This window comes from Somniosus microcephalus, chromosome 14 (genome assembly GCF_052327205.1).
Source record: "Somniosus microcephalus isolate GS21.2 chromosome 14, FLI_Smic_1.0, whole genome shotgun sequence".
In the NCBI taxonomy this organism is placed as follows: Eukaryota; Metazoa; Chordata; class Chondrichthyes; order Squaliformes; family Somniosidae; genus Somniosus; species Somniosus microcephalus.
In genome coordinates, this window is record NC_141000.1 from 78,135,284 (window position 1) to 78,148,269 (window position 12,986).

The following is a 12,986-nucleotide window of genomic DNA, read 5'->3' on the forward strand; positions in this document are numbered from 1 at the left end:
AATGATCTGGACGAGGGAATTGGATGTAATATCTCCAAATTTGCAGACGACACAAAGCTGGGTGGGAGGGTATGATTTTGACAGGTTGGGTGATTGGGCAGAAATATGGCAAATGCACTATAATGTGGATAAATGTGAGGTTATCCACTTTGGTGGCAAAAACAGGAAGGCAGATTATTATTTGAATGGCAATCGATTGGGGGAAGGGGAAGTGCAAAGAGACCTGGGTGTTCTTGTGCACCAGTCGCTGAAGGTAAGCATGCAGGTGCAGCAGGTGGTTAAGAGGGCAAATGGTATGTTGGCCTTCGTAGCAAGAGGGTTTGAGTACAGGAACAAGGATGTCTTGCTACAGTTGTACAGGGCCTTGGTGAGACCGCACCTTGAGTATTGTGTGCAGTTTTGGTCGCCTTACCTGAGGAAGGACGTTCTTGCCATGGAAGGAGTGCAGCGAAGATTCACCAGGCTGATACCTGGGATGGCAGGAATGACGTATGAGGAGAGATTGTGTCGATTGGGCTTATACTCACTGGAATTTAGAAGATTGAGAGGGGATCTCATCGAAACCTATAAAATTCTGTCAGGCCTGGACAGACTAGATGCAGGAAGGATGTTTCTGATGGCCGGGGAGTCCAGAACCAGGGGTCATAGTCTAAGGATAAGGGGTAAGCCATTTAGGACTGAAATGAGGAGGAATTTCTTCACCCAGAGAGTGGTGAACCTGTGGAATTCTCTGCCACAAAGGGCGGTGGAGGTCAGTTCATTAAATATATTCAAGAAAGAGTTGGATATATTTCTTAAGGCTAAAGGGATCAAGGGATATGGGGAGAAAGCAGGGACAGGGTACTGAATTTGGATGATCAGCCATGATCTCATTGAATGGCGGAGCAGGCTCGAAGGGCCGAATGGCCTACTCCTGCTCCTATCTTCTATGTTTCTATGTTTCATTGCTGGTGTGGATCTTACCCCATTGTGGGGTGGGGTGGGGTGGGAGGGGGAAGTTGTGCAGCAAATAGTAAATTCACGTACGTAATGTTATAGCAACTGTACATGGCAAATGGTGAGAATGTACATTTGTGATGCCCTCTGAGTCTCACTGTAGAAATGGGGTGAATTCAGAACTGGACATGTTGCATCATATCAATTTCCATGGGAAGGAGTTCTGCAATACAATTAGGACATTATATTACAGCATTTCCTCCATAGGCATCTGCAGTTACTACAAAGTCACATTCATAATTTTATTATGGTGGTCACAGACCTTCCTGGATTTTGATGGATAATTCAACCATTTATTTTAAATGGGCTAACACTTCCACTAAAAGAGCAGACAGAGGAATACCATCCAAACATGTTAAGCATTCACCCACTAATATCTCCGACAGTAATATCTAGGGGGAAAAATTCGTGGCCGCCACCAGAGCGGCTGGTGTCCCGGCAATTCGGGTTAATGGCCGCTGAAAATGGACGCAGCGTTACCCGAGAAAAACTCACGCTGGGGAACTAAAGATTTTTAGCCCAGCGCTAACTTGCTGTGTAACACCCCCCTGGTGGCATTAGTGTAGGCCTGGAAGTTGAAGTTCCTGTCCTGAAGTGACGGTCCAGCTTCTAACAGCCTCTGGGAGTGAGGCTGTGGAGTTCACAAGGAATTGTGGGCAATTAAAGGGGCCATGCGTTCGGGACAAACAAAAATTAAAATGAAGTGAAAATATGTAGTTTTCAGCTATTACTGCCTTAAAAAAAAACTAACGTTAAAAAGAAGTCCCAAATGGGATTCTTCAGCTCTTAAAGCTGAATTCCCTTCTGAACCTCAAAAAATGGGAAAACTGCTTCAGCACTAACACAAATGGCTCAGCAAGCCAGGGAAGGGACACCCAGGGTCTCGCACGCAGCACTCCAGCTTTATGCAGAGGGTCAACACTGCAAGAGAGGTTCTCTACCCACAGGGGACAGGAAGCCCTCCGGAAAGAAGGATGTAGGGCCACATCACCAAGGCCGTCACTGCCAGCAGTGTTGCCCCCACCACTTGGCTCCAGTTCCCAAAGAAGCTTCATGACCTCAGACCACTGGTCAAGGTCAGTGAATGCATCTTCAAAAGCCGTCTCCTACCAAATGAATCACTAGCCTCACACACTGCTCAATGCATGACTCCCACTCCACCCCACTCCCCCAATCACTCACCTACCAGCAATCTGTACGAGGCACATCTCCCATTCCTAGCTTCACCTCACCTCCTTTGGAAGAGGTGGTGCTGGGCATTCTTGGAAGAGGCATGACTGAGCCCTTGGCCAGCGGCAGGGCTGAAAGGATACAAGATGTTGGTATCCTCATACGTTATCGTCCTTCTCGCATGCACCTCTTGCTTTCCCACCCTCTCATCACAACTCCACCCTTGTGCCTTCCTCATTTCACACACCCAAGAAATCCAACCTGCCCAGCCAGTGGTTGGCCAAGAAGAGGAGGAGAGTGAAGAAGAAGAAGAAACATTGTCACTTGATTTAACACTCCCAGCCACCAGCTCCTCAAGGTCAAGCAACAAGGACATTTGCAGTGAAAGTCAGCAGCCTTCCACCAGTCATCCTGCAGCCACTAGGGTAGCACTGCATGACATCAGTAGGATAGGCAAAGGTACACCAAAGACAGTCACTAAGAGAATGCATAAGGGTGATGAGTTGATTTCTTGATGTCATATTGGATGGGTAGATGTATAAAGTTGAATTGGAAAGTTTGCTTTGTGGTGGCTTTTATTTCAGTGTTGTAGCCAAGAGAACGCTGTGGTCAGTAACAGAGGGAAGGTAAGGTGTGGGACTAATGTTGAAAGGGGAATTGGGGTTGTGGTCACTGGTACCGCAGGCGGATGATTGAATTCCGGATATCCCAGCCAGAAGGGGGCTGTCTGGGTTGCATCCTCCTCTGGGGAACCAGTGGATGTAGTGTATTTGGCTTGTCAGAAGGCATTTGATAGGGTGCCATACAAGAGGTTATTAAACAAAATTAGGGCTCACGGCATGGATTGAGGATTGGTTAACGGATAGAAAACAGAGAGTAGGAATAAACAGGTCATTTTCAGGTTGGCAGGCTGTAACTAGAGGAGTACCACAAGGATCAGTGCTTGGGCCTCAGCTATTCACAATCTATATTAATGATTTGGATGAGGGGACCAAATGTAATATATCCAAGTTTGCTGATGATACAAAGCTAGGTGGGATTGTAAGTTGTGAGGAGGATGCAAAGAGGCTTCAAGGGGATATAGGCAGGCTAAGTGAGTGGGCAAGAACATGGCAAATGAAATATAATGTGGAGAAATATGAAGTTCTCCACTTTGATAGAAAAGCAGAGTATTTTTTAAATGGTGAGAGATTGGGAAATGTTGGTATTTAGAGGGACCAGCGTGTCCTTTTACACGAATCACTGAAAGTTAACATGCAGGTACAGCAAGCAACTAGGAAAACAAATGGTATGTTGGCCTTTATTACAAGAGGATTTGAGTATAAGAGTAAATATGTCTTACTGCAATTATATAGGGCCCTGGTGAGACCACACCTGGAGTATTGTGTACCGTTTTGGTCTCCTTACCTAAGGAAGGATATACTTGCCATAGAGGGAGTGCAACAAAGGTTCACCAAACTGGTTCCTGGGATGGGAGGGGGGGGGGGAATTGTCCTAAGAGGGGAGATTGAGTAGACTAGGCCTATATTCTCTAGAGTTTAGAAGAATGAGAGGTGATCTCATTGAAACATACAAAATCCTTACAGTGCTTGATAGGGTAGATGCAGGGAGGATGTTTCCCCTGGCTGGGGAGTCTAGAACCAGGGGGCACAGTCTCAGAATAAGGGGTCGGCCATTTAGGATTAAGATGAGGAGAAATTTCTTCACTCAGAGGGTGGTGAATCTTTGGAATTCTCTACCCCAGAGCTGTGGTGACTCAGTCGTTGAGTATATTCAAGACAGAGATCGATAGATTTTTGAATATTAAGGGAATCAAGTGATATGGGGATAGTGCAGGAAAGTGGAGATGAGGTAGAAGATCAGCCATGATCTTATTGAATGGCGGAGCAGGCTCAAAGGGCCAAATGGCCGACACCTGCTCCTAGTTCTTATGTTCTTATGTTCGGCTTCTTCCTCTTTGGCTTCTTCCTCTTTTGCTTCTTCCTCTTCCCTCTGTGACCAGATGCTGTAAATCTGAAATGACAGCATATAATGCTGGAGATACTCAGCAGGTCAAGCAATATCTTGACCTGAGACGTTGGCCTAGATTTTCAGTGTGCCGTGAGGCGGGCTTTTAAGCGGGCAAAAATCCCGAATTCGGGGGGTACCGACACCATCCCGCCCAAAACCCGCCTCCACGTAAGTATCAGAGGAGGCAGGTATCCGCCCCGCACTGGGACCCGCCGACCCGAGGCGGGAAGGGATTAGTGCCAATTAACTGCCTGTTAACAGGTAGTTCACAGGCAGTTTTTAGCCTAATCCCTATTTTGAGGGGTGTCGTGTAGGATTCCCGACGGCTCCAAACCACGCCAGGTTAGAGCAGGCGGGCCGTCGGGTTGAAGGACTTGGAGGGGTCGCGATTTCGGTGTTCAGGCGAGTGATGGGTGCATGAGTGCAAAGGTAAGTGTGTTTGGTGTGTCTAAAGTGTGTAAAGAAGTTTAAATTACCTGTACTTACCTTAACAGCCTTTCTTCCTCTAGGTTTCGGGAGTCCATCACTCAGCTGGCACTGAAAACAAAATGGCTGCGAGCTGTCAAAAGTGACAGCCTTCAGCTTTCATTGCCGGTGACAGTTCTAACTGAGTCTGTGTAGAAGGACTCAGGTTAGAAGTCAGACTGTCAGTGTTTGACAGCTTCAAACAGCTGTGAAACACTGATATTTCATCTGTCAAGACCTCTTGACAGATGAAATTTCAGTCTGTGACGTCACCTATTGCCGGGTGGCCCTTAATTGGCCTGCTGAGCCCGCTGGGCAGGCTCAACAAGGTCAATCAAGGGAAAATTGCATGGATTGGCCGGACGTCGATGTAGGCGGGACTAAAACCCAAAAGTTGTAGTCCTGCCTCCTTCCCGACAGCTTAATGAAAATTGACCCCGTTAACTTTGTTTCTCTCACCACGGATGTTGCCTTACCTGCTGAGTATTTGCAGCATTTTATGTGTTCTTAGAGGCATTCCTTTACCATCCGAAGCCTTGCAAGTGTCCAGCACTGAAACAACTTTTAACATCTATTGCAGCAAGCCACTACTTAAGTAATATCAAAAAAATGTCCAAAAGCTTAAATGCAAACTTACCTGAGAGATGTGTGTGTCCCTACAGCACCTCTTTGAGTCTGCTTGCAAGCTGGGTTTACCTGGTGTGCTTAGGACCCAGCTAGGGTCAAAGTTCTCTGTGGTGACGTTAAGTTGGTGTGAACCACTTCGCCATTTTTCTTTGCAGGGTGTTACTTCTTAACCACAGCGCTACTGGGCCTGGGAAAATGGAGGACGCCGCGGGACCTGTCACCAGCTGGTGAAAGAACAGCGGCCGCTCTCTTTTCGGCATCTTTTGCCGGTAATGGGTAGCAATAAGCCCCTGAATTTTTAGCCCTAGACTTTTGTCTCTAAAGGCACAGAGTGAAACTATGTCCAGAGGCGGGTTTCAGTGTCTCCAGTGGATCTACTGCAGCATTATTTACTGTGATTTCAAGGGGATGAAAATCGGGTGGGTTCTAGGATGTGCAGGGGATCTGCTCTGCTAGCTTACTGCCCAGGCGGCAAACTTGAAAATGACCCCATTGTATTTCATAATAATCAATAACAATGATACAAGCCAGCAACTGGAATAGCATTTTGCCTTTTGTCTCTCTCTCTCTTTCTCTCTCTCACTGTCTCTCTCTTTCTCTTTCCCCACTTCTGCCACAGAGCCAGCTGGATTTTCCTTAACTATTCAACTTCTCCTTCCCTTTCCATAAGAACTACAACTCCGCCATCCAACAGCCACGTACCTCAGAATCATTATGTTATGATATAGGCTGGTAAGGTAAATGGAATACGAATAGTTTATATATGAGACAATGTACAGTGGTCAGTAGCCTAAGTGATCGCAATAACTGCCTGATCAATATAGGCGTTCCCCCACGTGTACTGCAACTCAGTGCTGAGCAGCCTCACTGGACATCAGTGGAGTTCAGCATAATCTAATCAATACAATCAGACTGTACTGACTAGAACTACCAATGGGGAACCAGAAAAAAGGGGCTTTGATAAATAGGATTTGAGCAGTATATCTGCATGATCATTACAAGTGAATGCCACTGATTAAGCTGCCGAGGCTATGAACACTAACTCACTAAGTAATTTTCCCCCTTGGATCTGGGGGCAAAATATCTCTGGTGTTTCGCCGTGTCTGTTCCCACACACTTGCACCCATTCAGATTTCATCTGGAAGAACCAGAACCTTTCTCATAGTCTAGTGTGTGGCAGTTTCATCCTGATGTTATGAATGCGTTTTCAGCTTATTTTTAAAGGCTAATACTGAAGGACTTGAGATTGTGACTTTTTTTTAAAAAAGCTGTCAGTATGTGAGATGCATAGAAGTTATATAATTTGGCATCAAAAATCTGTGGCACTCCCTGCGCACCACCTTGGGAGTACGCTGCAAAGGCTGCAATTAGGCTGCAACCTGGATATGCCTATTCTCAGCCTTACATCAGGAATTCTGTGGCGCCTCCACCTAACTCAAACAAGGCCAGCGGTGTTGGAGGAGGAAAACTGGGGGCAGGTAGATCCCACGCCCCCATCCTCTCAGTAGCTCGTTGGATCATCAGAGGCCAGTATGCTGAGTGAAACCCAATCTTTGGGGGTTCAGGTCTTGGTTGTGGCGTGGACCCCGAACATTAAACAATTATTTTTTTATATACATTTGGAGCGAGAAATGCGTTGCCTTTGTGCCACTCCGTAGCACCATTAAATGGCACTAAAACGACGGCTGCCACTCTTTCGTCAGCTGCTGGCAGATCCCGCAGCGGCTGCCATTTTAGTCCCTAGCTTTGCGCTGCCGGTAACTGGCAGCACCAACCCCAACAAAATGGCAGCGTTGTGACGTAAATCGACGTGCAATGCTGACTCAATGTCACAAATGCAAACTTTAGCCCTAGCGCTGAATTCAGGTTAACCAATAGATGTGAAAAGTTTTTTAAGTGTGTAGGGAGTGCTGCTGGACACTTGCAAGGGCTCGGATGGTAAATGAAGGCCTTTGAGAAGAACATGCTGAAAATATTCAGCAGATTATGCAACATCCATGGAGAAAATATAGAGTTCACGTCTCAGGTCGAGATGCTGCCTGACCAGCTGAGTATTTCCAGAATTTTATGCTGTCATTTCACATTTACAGCATCAGCTCGCAGAGGGAAGAGAAAGACACAGAAGAGAATGAAGCAGAAAAGGAGGAAGCCGAAGAGGAGGAATCAGACTGAAGGATGCATCCCAGGCAGCCCCTTTGTGGCCAGAATATCCGGGATGTAATCATCCGCCTGCGGTCCCAGTGACCACAACCCCAATTCCCCTTTCAACATTAGTCCCACACCTTACTTTCCATCTGTTATTGACCATCACATCGTCCTCTTGGCCACAATGCTGAAATAAAAGCCACCACAAAGCAAACTTTCCAATCCACCTATATACGTCTATCCATCCAATGTGACATCAAGAAGTCAACCCATCACCCGTATGCATACTGTTAGTGACTGTCTTGTGTGTGCCTTTGCCTGTCCTACTGATGTCACGCAGTGCTACCCCAGTGGCTGCAGCATGGCTGGTGGAAGGCTGCTGACTTTCAGTGGGGGACACTATAAATAGCATTGCTGGTCGACCTTGAGGAGCTGGTGGCTCGGAGTGTCAAATCAATCTTCTTCTTCTTGTTCTTCTTCACTCTCCTCTCCCTCTTCTTGGTCACCCACTGACTGGGCAGACTGCATTTCTTGGGTGTGTGAAATGAGGAAAGCACAAGGGTGGAGTTGTGGTGTGGTGAGGGGAGGGCGGGAAAGCATGAGGTGCATGCCAGAAGGAGGATAACGTATGAGGATACCAGCATCTTGTATCCTTTCAGCCCCGCCACTGGCCAAGGGCTCAGCCTTGCTTCTGCCAAGAATGGCCTGCACCGTCTCCTCCAAGGAGGTGAGGTGAGGCTAGGAATGGGAGATGTGCCTCGTGATTGGTGCAGATTGTTGGTAGGTGAGTGATTGGGGTGAGGGTTGTGCATTGAGCAGAGTGTGTGAGGCTAGTGGTACAGTTAGTAGGAGATGGCTTTTGAAGATGCACTCACTGACCTTGACCAGTGGTCTGAGGTCATGAAGCTTCTTTGGACACTGGAGCCAGGTAGTGGGGCGGGGGGGGGGAGGCGACACTGCTAGCAGTGACGGCCTTGGTGATGTACTCCCACATCATTCTTTCTGGAGGACCTCCTGGCCCCTGTGAGTAGAGGGCCTGTCTTGCAGTGTTGACCCCCTGCACAAAGCTGGAGTGCTGCGTGTGAGACCCTGCATGCCCCTTCCCTGGCTTGCTGAGCCAGTTGTGTTAGTGCTGAGGCATTTTTCCCATTTTTTGAGGTTAGGAAGGGAATTCAGCTTTAAGAGCTGAATATTCACAATTGGGACTTCTTTTTATTGTTAAATGTTTTTTAAAAGGCAGAAAGGGCTGAAAACTGTTTCCCTTCACTTTAATTTGTATTGCTTCAGTGTGCATGGCCCCTTTAATTCTCAGGCCTCCTCATTGCCCACAATTCCTTGCGAGCTCCACAGCCTCGCTTCCAGAGGCTGTGCGAGGCTCAAACGCTGAACCTACACACAAACTTCGGGTTGGGGGCCTTCAGTAACGCCACCAGGACGGCATTGCATGGCAGGTAAGCGTTGCGCCAACAATCTCTGTCCCCCCAGATGAATTTTGCTCCGTTAGTGTTGCGGCCATTTTTAGCGGCCGTTAACTCCAGTTCGGCAACTTTACTGGTTAAAATGAATTTCTCCCCCTTGGTCTCTTACAAAGGGAACCCAAGGGGGCACCTTATACATCTTTCTGCAGTGAACCCTGCCTTAGTGGGCAGGTGGCACAGATGCACCCAAAGTGGCGCGGGTGCCCGCCATTGGGATTTAAATGAGAGACCCCAGAAAGTGCGCCAGGGTCAGTGGCGGAGAGTCCCAGCAGCTGCACTGCCCCACTTACACCGAGACGCAGCAGTTGCTAATTTTTGGTTCCCCGTGTCTTTTACACTTCTGAAATGCAAACATCTACTGATTCACTGATAACCATTGAACATCTGATTACAGAAGTTTCCTGAGAGAGATCGAGCTCAGTGGTATTGATTTTGTAGTCTAGGATTATGTTTTTTTTAATGGAGTCCATTTAGAAGCAAGATTACAAGGCAGTCAGGTATAAATGACACATTAGAATAAGGGAGGCTTTACAGATTGCATTGAAAATAAGTGAAAGGGTGACCGTAATCTGCTATGATTTGTGAGAACAAACCTTTTAATTTTATCAGAATGTAAACAACTCACAAAGCAAGAGCCAATTCTCATAGATAAAGGTATATTTGGAGAACTATGTCAATACAATAGATAGGGTTGAATCTAACACTGAGGGAAAGATTAGAAGCCATGCACAACCAGGTAAACAATGTTTGTGCTGTCAATAGATGTGAACTTTTAACACATTAACACAAACAAATATCAGAAGCAGCATCCAAGGGGTGGAGTTAGACAGTATAACGTGATAAATGTTTTACTTCCTTTCACTCAGTTATTCCCACTCGGTTTTTCATAGATGTGTTCCACCTCATGTATGTTTGCATAAGAGGGCTGCCGGGCGACCTGTTATCTGGTCTGATACCACAATCCTGTTCAGCCATCCGTCGGGAACTGCATAAGAGATGTGTGAGATGACTCAGCCTTGGAATGATCTTCCTTCCTTGTGTCACCTTGTGTCCTTGCTTGTCACCTCCCCCAGTTGGCATGGCTGAGAAGCCAAGCTTGACACCCGTGCCCTAAGCACAGATGGATGGATATTTGCCACTGCAGCTCCTGACATCCCAGAAACACTAAAGACTCTTCACTAGACTGAAATACGGCCGTAGCTTTAACTCTTTCACAAACATAAACCCGTTTTTAGGCATGACAAGATTGCACCAAGGACAGTATTACCTACATTGTGTTTTGCACTGCTATCTTAAATTGTAAGTTACAACAACAACTTGCATTTATATAGCGCCGCATCCCAAGGCGCTTCGCAGGAGCGTTATCAAAGAGAAATTGACACTGAGCTACATATGGAGATAATAGGACAGGTGACCAAAATCTTGGTCAAAGAGGTAGGTTTTAAGGAGCGACTTAAAGGAGGAAAGAGAGGTAGCGAGGCGGAGAGCTTTAGGGAGGGAATTCCAGAGCTCAGGGGCCTCAGCAGCTGAAGGCTCGGCCGCCAATGGTGGAGTGTTGAAAATCGGGGATGTGCAAGATCCAGAATTAGATCTCGGAGCAATAACAATATCACAGATGGAGGACATTTTGTGAATGGGGTGCATTCTGTAAGTGTTTTTGACAGAATTAAAAATGGCATCATTTAGATTTAACAGATAAAAGCAACATTCAGGGATAACCTAACTCAGCGGGAGGGAAACCCATGGGATTTGGTGGAATGCCAGTTTTATACCCCACCCAATGTTACTCGCCATTGACTTCAATGGAGAGTAAAATCAGGCGGGGCGTAAAACCAGCATTGCACCCGATCTCGCCAGTTTCTTGACAGGAGGGTTAGGTTGAAATCGCCCCAGCGTCACAGCCAGCGTGGTGTGTTATGGATCAGCTCATTGGAGCGACAATGTGGATTGTAGATTTGTGCCTGTGATTCCCAGCTGGAAGTAATGCTTTTTTGGAAGACAGGTACTTTCTCACAGAGAAGGAGGTGAAACAAACCAGAAGAGAATTATCTCAGATCACATTCTCACCTCTTCTAGTAGCCGGGGACAGAATGCCATTGGCAGAGGTCCACTCACATGCCTGCGTCATAGAGGGTGACAGAGTTCAATGCACACGTAGTCAGGAATGTGCACAGGGTGCTTCTTACTGATCCCTGACTGAAGTTAGTGTCAGCTGTTTTTAATTAACAGAAATGGAATGGTGACCTTTTGTACCACTACCAATGTACAAAACTTAAAATATATAAGTTAAAGGCAATACTACACAAGCTCCCCACTGGCTTAGTTGGCACATCCAGTGTGTAACTGAGCCATACAGGCTGAAGGTTCCAGAATCGAGGATTCGAGTACAGGAACAAGGATGTCTTGCTGCAGTTGTACAGGGCCTTGGTGAGGCCACACCTTGAGTATTGTGTACAGTTTTGGTCGCCTTATCTGAGGAAGGATGTTCTTGCCATGGAGGGGGTGCAGCGAAGATTCACCAGACTAATACCTGGGATGGCAGGAATGACGTATGAGGAGAGATTGGGTCGATTGGGCTTATACTCGCTGGAGTTTAGAAGAATGAGAGGGGATCTCATTGAAACTTATAAATTTCTAACAGGACTAGACAGACTAGATGCAGGAAGGATGTTCCCGATGGCAGGGGAGTCCAGAACCAGGGGTCACAGTCTAAGGATAAGGGGTAAGCCATTTTAGACAGAGTTGAGGAGGAATTTCTTCACCCAGAGAATGGTGAACCTGTGGAATTCTCTACCACAGAAGGCAGTTGAGGCCAATTCATTAAATATATTCAAGAAGGAGTTGGATATATTTCTTAAAGCTAAAGGGATCAAGGGATATGGGGAGAAGGCAGGGACAGGGTACTGAGTTTGGATGATCAGCCATGATCTCATTGAATGGCGGAGCAGGCTCAAGGGGCCGAATGGCCTTCTCCTGCTCCTATCTTCTATGTTTCTATGTTTCTAATTAGTCCTCAGTCTGTGCTAGTTAACCTCAGTTGGGGAGGTGGGGGGAGTTACACAATTGGTCTCAGTGCTCCTGGGCTAGGAGAAGGGAGGAAATCAGCTAGAGTATTGACTCTTGATCACTATTCAATGACACCTGCTACAACATGAGTGCAAATGGCAGGACTTAACTAGCAGGAAATGCGAGGGTATACCGACCAGCAAAGGATGAACAGGCTGGGTCTCAAAAGAGAAGGCTGAGGGGTGACCTAATAGAGTTCTTTAAAATGATGAAAGGTTTTGATAGAGTAGATACAGAGAGAGTGTTTCCACTTGTGGGGAAGAGCAAAGCTAGAGGCCATCAATATAAGATAGTCACCAAGAAATCAAATAGGGAATTCATAAGAAACTTCTTTACCCAGAGAGTGGTGAGAATGTGGAACTTGCTACCACAGGGAGTGGTTGAAGCGAATAGTATAGATACATTTAAGGGGAGGCTAGACAAGCATATGAGGGAGAAGGGAATAGAGGATTATGCTGATAGATTTAGATGAGGAAAGACGGGAGGAGGCTCGAGTGGAGCATAAACGCCGGCATGGACTGGTTGGGCCGAATGGCCTGTTTCTGTGCCGTATATCCTATGTAATCCTAGTTGTATTGTTCCTTTTTCTCCCTCCCCGTCAAATAACCCACTAGCACTCGCTGTCTAAGCTGCTGCATTAGGAATAGCCACACGGGTGAGGTAGCAGAGGGCTGTCCTTGCCTGCAGCTCAGTAAGCGTCAGCACCTTCAGGAGAGAGAAAAGTGTAAAACAAAAAGTGAGATTGCTGCTGGTGTGAAGTTAAAACCTGCTGGAAGCTGTCTTTCCGGCTCTGGTTCTGAATTGTGCAGATAGTTCATTACTGATCTTTCGTGGCGCTGACGCACTGAAAATCTCACTTCAGCACCAACACAAAAAGGTGCATAAAGATAACATGACGGTAAAACCAAAACCTGGTCCCTAAATTCACGGCTGATGCCCGTTGCTGGCCAATCACCTTGTGTGGCCGGGCGGAATTTCAAAAGGATCACTGACTGAAAGCATGATTACGAATTTGGAAAATGACAACTG